General features: G+C 39.4%; 1 protein-coding gene across 7 annotated transcripts in view; it reads left to right on the top strand.

Annotated features, from left to right (window-relative positions):
- The first annotated feature begins 4,110 nt into the window (after nt 1-4,110).
- Nucleotides 4,111-7,552, top strand: part of znf618 (zinc finger protein 618) — a 44,500-nt gene continuing 41,058 nt past the window's right edge. For 5 of the 7 annotated variants that reach the window (XM_025908671.1, XM_025908670.1, XM_019361050.2 and 2 more), the window contains exons 1-2: nt 4,111-4,362; nt 4,440-4,526. The gene's annotated coding sequence lies outside the window, so the exon portion shown is untranslated. The remainder of the gene's footprint in view (nt 4,363-4,439; nt 4,527-7,552) is intronic. The other 2 variants (XM_025908669.1, XM_025908668.1) reach the window with 2 other exon arrangements.

Below are 7,552 nucleotides of genomic sequence, written 5' to 3'. Positions count from 1 at the left end.
GTAATAGACACATGTCTAGGGTATACCCCACCTCTCACCTAGTCACAGCTGGGACAGGCTCCAGCATCTCTTTACCTCTGAATGGGGTAAGCAGTCATGAAGATATATGGATGATGCTGTTTGGGCAACTGATTTTTTACAAATTAAATGTTTGCTTCTTAGGTTTGGTATATTGTGTATGCAAATATATTCATAAGACAAAAGTGACCATTGCTGTGGTAGGGAAGCGTTAATTAAAAGGTATTTTCTTGAATTCTGTTTGTGTTCTGCACCAAAACAGCAGCAGTTTACTGAGCTTCTGCGTATCTCTCCGGTCCTTTCTGTGGCACCAAAGCACATTTTCTCTAAGTCGTTCTCCCTGTGCGTGTTATTTTTGTCAAATTTTTGTAAGACCTAGATTGTAGTATCCAGAGTTGTGGGAACTGTCTCTTAATTTATGCAAAGCTCTTGAGCATGCAGCAAAAGGTCTGGTGGCTTTCAAACCCAAGTAGGTCACTGGGAAAAAATAGCATCGTTGTTGTCGGCTCCTCTCACCTGTTGGTTCCTCTGTAACTTCAAAGAATATTTTTCCTCAAAAACTAGGTTGGGAGGAGGTCAGGCCAACCTTGAGTGCTGAAAAAATGACAGCGGGTGTTGTAATATTTGGGACACAGTGGTTGCTATAGTAGGTTTTATCCCAAATTTCTGAGCTATAATGTTTTTTCAGCAAATAGAAGAGTTTTTTCCCCCTCTCCTTCCATGAACAACTCTCTCATTCGTTTTCCATTTCTCGAAACACCACTCAGTCTTGACAGACTTGCACATTTGACCTCACCAAGTGCCCATGATGTCATCGTTGTGTTAGAAACAGAGAAACCTCTTGTGACAACATCAGGTAGCTTTTGACTCACTGTACAGCGCACAATTGTTTTCAAAAGTAAGGCACATTGTTGTTGTGTTTTTCTTTGGTATGAGATTTTTTTCTTAAATAAACTGAAAACTCACAAAAAATGATATTTGATATATTTGAAGTTTCAGCATCGTTGAGTGTAAATATCTTCAGACCAATGACAGACAAGAATTAGTGCACCAGGCACCACATTTACGGGTGGCACTGTGGTTGTTTGGTTATCGCTGTTGCCTCACAGTAACACAGTACCTAGTTCAAACCCTCTCTGAGACTGTTCTGTGGAGGCTTAGCATTGTCGTGGCAAGACAAGCATCTTAGTTAAAGTGGAGATTTTAAATTTGTGCTCGAAGAATAAAGCGCTGCATTTTATGTTTAAAATGTGGCTTGTAGTCTAAGAAGAAAAGCACAATATACATGGGAATGCATTACATTTGGATGAGCTTTAAATGTGACTGAAAGCCCACAAAAACATGTCCATCCTCAGAATGCTAAAGAGCAAACATCTGTCATCAGCAGATAGAGACAGTGAGCAAAAAAAGTGTGAGCAGGTACTGTGTGCACATACATGTTGTACTCACAGGGTACTGCACAGTAGCAGTGGAAGGGGCTATCGTCGGTATGCTGGTGCCCTCTGCTGGACAGAGATGATAAATGCAGTAATTGCAAGAAAGCGGGGATAGCGTTCTTGAAAGGCAAAATCCAAAGCTTTTAATGTAGATTGTAAATAATTAATAATATCACTGGTGAAAACACACACACACACACATATACCCCTCATTCCCATGTACATGCTGGAGAAAATAAGCATACAAAACACCTCGGCACATGATGAAAACAGCATCTCAATAATGACAGAAAAGCAAAATACCAGGAAGGATTCATGAACTTACATCATGTAATTACTTTGTGAATACAAAGGGGTATTAATTTCACTGCTGAGCAATGGAAACAGAGTTTAATCTTCATGCTGAAAAAACAAATCTGATTTTAATTGATATTACATTATGCTATACACCCATGAGGACAGGAAAATGAATTGTCATATTGGACCCCGCTCACCCCACCCACTCTCACAGTTTCATGTGTTGTTTTACAGTAATAAATCATAAAATCAGTGAACATAATTAGAGTTAGGGTAATTAGGGAAAAGACTCTACAAATTGATTTAGTACAAATGTACCACAGTAACACAACACAAAGTAAGTGGTGCATAATCACTCACATACTTCAAGTCGATGCTTAGGAAAGGCGTCTCTTTTGGAGAGCGCTAACAGCCTTTGTTGTATATCTGCTTTTTACAGATATACAACAAAGGTGGTGGTGGAAGTACATCTTCCACCACCTTGCACATGGGGCATGAGCTGACATTTATTTCCCTCCATTTGTTGTTTGAATGAGGCTGTTACCATGTAGCTCCATGTTTAGGGTTGATGGCTTCTCTCAAGTTGCAACTCTTCTGCAGACCCCAGCAACTTTTCCTGCAGGACTTTTCTGTGTTATGCTGCATTCACTTGACCCTCTGTTCTCACGATCCATCCTGCTGCAGCAGAGAAGCATCAGCAAGATGCCGCTTGCATCAAGAGTCATAGGGAAACTATTTTTCTGCTGACATGCAAAATGGTTAGAATTTAACACCCCTCACAGCCCCAGCAGCCCACTTTCAATCTATCCATCATGAATCTTTTGGAACTTCTGAAGCATTCTTGCTTTCTGTTTGCCACACTGCTGTAAAAGAGAATGCCTGGGCAGGTGTTCAGACACCTGCAAACCTCCTGCAAATTTCTGCACCCCTTTTAAACAGATTTTCAGATTTTTATAACATAAATGCAGTAACTTTATATTACTGGTTGATCCCTCACTGTTGTCTGGGAGATGTTTTTCATCTCCTTCTTTGCAATTGGATTTGTAATATCAGCAGGTTTATTTTCTTTAAAAAAAAACAAACAACTTTTTTCATCATTTGTTTAATTATCTCTTTTAGAACCTGACTTTTGGGTTTACACTTAAATAATAAGTCACCTTCTTGATCAATTATATCACCGTAGAAAACAAACACCCCCACACAGGTAGATTCATTGATAATGGATAATAATAGATAACATATTTTGTATAGTATTTATCTTCTGTCAAACTTGGCCAAAAAGAAACATTCAGTTATTCCTTAAAATGGTTTGAACGTGTTATTATTATTATTATTATTATTATTATTAGTAGTAGTAGTAGTAGTATAACACCGAGGCTAATACTGTGTATTTTGAATTCTTATCTAGTTCTAAAAACTCAACCCCACGTTTACAGCACATATCTACATGACAAATGTATTAAACTACCATGAGTTGACAGCATAGACCGGTTCTTGGCCCAAATACTTTGTTTCTAGAAACAAAACTAAACAATTTAAAAAGGAAAAAAAACCAGAATAATTCTCAGAGCAAGGTTTTGAGAACAAAAAAATGTTGGCCAACCAAAAGCTTTCTCTTTACAAATACTCTTTAAACCAGTTGTGTCCAAATCCACCCCTGGTTTAAAGAGTATTTGTGTGTCCTGCAGGTTTTAGATCTCACCCTGGGTCAGCAGACCTGAATCAAATGATTAGTTCATTACCAGGCCTCTGGAGAACTTGAAGACATGTTGAGGAGGTAATTTAGCCATTTAAATCAGTTGTACTGGATCAAGGACACATCTAAAACCTGCAGGACACCGGCCCTAGAGCCCTGGATTTGGACACCCCTGCTTTAAACAAACCGTGCTGAGACACTGCAGCAAACGTGGAGGATATGGTGAAAATTACTGACCTTGCTGTCATTGTTTGTCAATACTGACTTTGATTTTTTTTTAATTTTTATTTTTTTTGCTTAACTGCGTGCGTTAAACAATCAGCATCTTTATAGGTTTAGGAAAAGGGAGGGGAAAAGACGTGCAGCGAATAGCTCTAACTTTTCTATCGATTAATATTAATTCAAGCATCTGGAAATTGCATCATTTATGTGAGTTATAGTTAAGTTAAGTTAGGTTATAGACAGTGATACGCATAAATAATTGTAAGATAATTCTGCAAATAAAGCAATCATGACACCGTTCAACTACACAAGGCGTCTGCTGTTATAAAACTTCTTCTGAAATGAGAATATTTTCCTCTGCGTAATTTCCAGTCGCTTTTCCCCGTGTAACTTCACAGTCGGCCAACATTTTTTTTCTGTCTTCTTCCCAGACTTTTTTTTCTTTTTTTTTTTTTCACTTTTTTTTCATGTGGGCTAATATACAGGCCGGCACTGCAATTTCGGAATCTGCCCTTGTATATGGCGGACGAAAATTTCCACAGGAGGAACCGCAACACAAACCCCCCTGTGCAAGGCAGAAACCGAGAGCTTGCACGGACCGACCAAAGCTCGGCAAATTCATGACTCATTACGCCATTACACTTTACTAAAATGTAACGCAGCGAATCGCGGAGGGGGGAGAAAAACGCGGAGGTGATTTTTTTTTTTTTTTTTTTTTTTATCATTTTGAATTTCTCATAACTAATTCACAATTTTTTTTTGTTTTTGAGGAAGCAGTTGTGCAGTCACCTCTGGTCGGGGAGGGAAGATTTCTGGAGCTCCAGCCTGCTTTCGCATGAGCTACATCGTTTTTGGAGGTATGTCAAACCGCTGTGTTCTATTTTTTTAATCCTCCGTTAATTCAGAAATCTAAATTTTTTTTTTCTTTTTTTAGAAATTTCAGTAGCGACTGTTAAGTTTCGGCTCCCTCCACATTAGCAAACGATAGCTGCCTGGCATTAAACCGGGGTGCAAGCTGTGGAGCCATCAGAAATAGACCTAATCTGTTGATGTTTTTTTTTTCCTTTTTTCCCCTTTTTTGGGGGGAGGACTAAATTTTAGCAATGAAGTTTCTGTTGAACTGCTGCTTAGCCGTGTGTACACCCAGTTCGCTCGCATATATGTGTACGCCACCCATGTTTAAAACACTGTTTATTCGGGTAGAGCGAAGGGGGGGAACCGGGCGATAGTGGCAACATGAAGGACGATGAGGGGAGGAACAATCTGAAACACAAAAACCTCCTGCAGCCATGTTTTGTGAATTTTTTCCTGCAAATTTGAGCAGAGCTCCGGAGTTGCTTCCCTGGCACTCGCTTAACGCTGGCATTACTTTTGTGTCGCATTTGACGGCTCGCTGTTCGCCGTTAGATAATAAAGATAAAACGCCAAAGTGTCGTCATGTCAAAATACATTTCGACTTTTTTTTAATTCCCATTTTTTTGGAAGATAGGAGGAGGAGGGGGGTTGGAGACCGGGTGCTGTTGGCGCCACCTGTAGGCAGTCATTTTGAGAAATTAGAAATTGTAACGAGACTAGATGTGAGTGTTGTTTATTGAATTGTGTGTTAGTTTATCCAAACGGAGGCGAGCGATTACATGCTTTTGAAATCAACAGAAGGGATTAGTGTGTGATTGAGTCACATTAAGATGAAACAGGCAACGCGTTTAGTGTTTAATTTCTGCAAAATGGTCCTTTTTAAAGACTCTTTTTTTTTCTGCTGTGCTGTCTTTTCTTGCATTCAAGTTGCCATTTAAGAAATTTTGCACTTAAGTAGCCACCAACTCTACTTCTGCTCTTTCCTTTGGTTTATTTTTATTTGTGTTTTTTAGTTCCTTGCAAGTGTGATTTAATAATGAGGTACAATTTGTACTACTATTTCTAAAGACTAGAAATGTGTGAGTGAGGGGAAAAAATAGCTATCCATAGTGAACTGAACAGCACTGGAAGAAGAAAAGAGCATGTCAGCATAATTTGAGGGCAGGAAAAACAATCACAACCAATGCCTCTACTGTTTATATTAATCCTGCAGACGCCAAACAGTTTCCCATCCTGCGTGGCTTGCTTTTTTCCCCTTTTATTATTTTAATGTAAGGGAAACTGCAGAGGCCATTTTGCTGTGGGTAATTTTAATGCTGACCTTCAAATCTGCATTCATTCGATTCAGCGAGCTGGCGGAAATTGTATGGGTGGTATGCAAAATCTGGGTGTAAATTCTGACCTTTTGCTGCAAAAGTCTAATCAAAATGCAGGAGTTCCAGTTAAGGCGCAGAATTGAAGGGGGGCAACCAGTGTCATGAGTTTAATAGGGTTGGATCGCTGTCTTTCTTCAGTGATGGGAATGTTTTATTTGCAGAATACCTGAAGGACCAACTAATAAGCTATAAAATACTCAAGAATAATGGTGCACTGTTGCAAAAAAAAGAAGGGTGGGAAAAAAATGACTTGAGGATTGTATTCTAGGAGCGTTCTCATTTTAAGTGAGGTAGGAGGAATGCAGGTCTGTCAGTACTTTAGATGAACAAAAGCTTCGTTTCATTGAGGGCGAATAGTTTGGATGGAGAGGTGAAACTTGTCTCTTCAGGCTCTGATGAACACAAGATGGTGAGGGATCATATCGCAGCCTGTGGGTTACACGGTTTGAAGTATACTTGCTGCTCTGATTGTCATTAACTTGGTACAGAGGTTTCGCTATCCATTCAAAGGGCAAGCAGGGCTACTCTGAGTCTCTCTTTGATGTCCATTTCTTTCCTTGCAGATGCATTTAAAAAACCAAACAAAACCACACATCTATTTTTTAGAACACCTTATGTTCTCCTGTTTTCTTAGTGGCATGTTGAAAATGTCTGAAAATGGCTTCAGTTAAATTAGTCTCCAGGGAATGGCTTTTCAGGGGTTGGAGTGCTGCATTAAAAAAATTCTGTGCATTCTGCACATATTTTTCCTGCCTCTTCCTTTGTAAAAATGAACCTTATTGGTTTCATGAATAATGCATAGGGATGTTCAATTGCTGCAGCAATGAAAATTAGGCCTGTTTACGTGCAGTGGTTATATACACAGAAGCTCTCTCTCTCTCGCTCTCTTTTTTTCTTCCTTCCTTGACCGTTTCTGAAGGTAGAGCAGAGCCTGAGTAGCTTTTCTCAAAATACAAATTTTCAGCACAGCAAATCTCATTTCTTTGAGTGAAAAGGGGAGGGGTGAAACTCTGGTGGGTTTAATGAATCCATAAATCACAATAGTGCCAGGTTTGCTGTGCCTGCGTCAGTGTGCAGTGTAATTTTGATTTTCATCAAAAATTTAATCTGCCAGCCTACAAGGGTTTAGCAGCAGTCCGGATGCAGCCCTGAATTTCTAATTTTAGGGGCCTGATCTTTCAGGATTTATTTTTGTATAATTCAAGTCTGCTTTTCAATATCTCATGTTATTAAATTTTAATTCGTGGCATTAACATATAGATTGAAAAGGTTTTTATGGTTTTTTTCTTTCTTTAGTGTATGCTGATGGAATTTTACTAGACGACACAGTTTCTTTTTCCAGAGCATCCTGTGTGTGTATGTGTAAGAGAGGTGGTGTTGGGGGGGGGGGGTTTATCCATTTCTCTGCATTATTGCTTTTTCAAAACATTGGTCATACACCATCTTGGAAGACATTTATTACAGAGGACAGAAAACTGTGCTTTTGATTAAAGAATCGAGGGAAGCAAAGCCTTTAGTGTGAAACAGGTTTTGGTCAACCCTTGCTCTTGGTCACTGAGTCTACTCTGGATAATACAAACATGGCAGTCAAAGCAGTGATTGAAGTGACCCCCCACCCTCCCCACCCTCCATTCCCCATTTTAGCTGATTCC

Source organism: Oreochromis niloticus, linkage group LG7 (genome assembly GCF_001858045.2).
Source record: "Oreochromis niloticus isolate F11D_XX linkage group LG7, O_niloticus_UMD_NMBU, whole genome shotgun sequence".
Classification (NCBI taxonomy): Eukaryota; Metazoa; Chordata; class Actinopteri; order Cichliformes; family Cichlidae; genus Oreochromis; species Oreochromis niloticus.
This window is presented reverse-complemented; position numbering and strand designations above follow the sequence as displayed.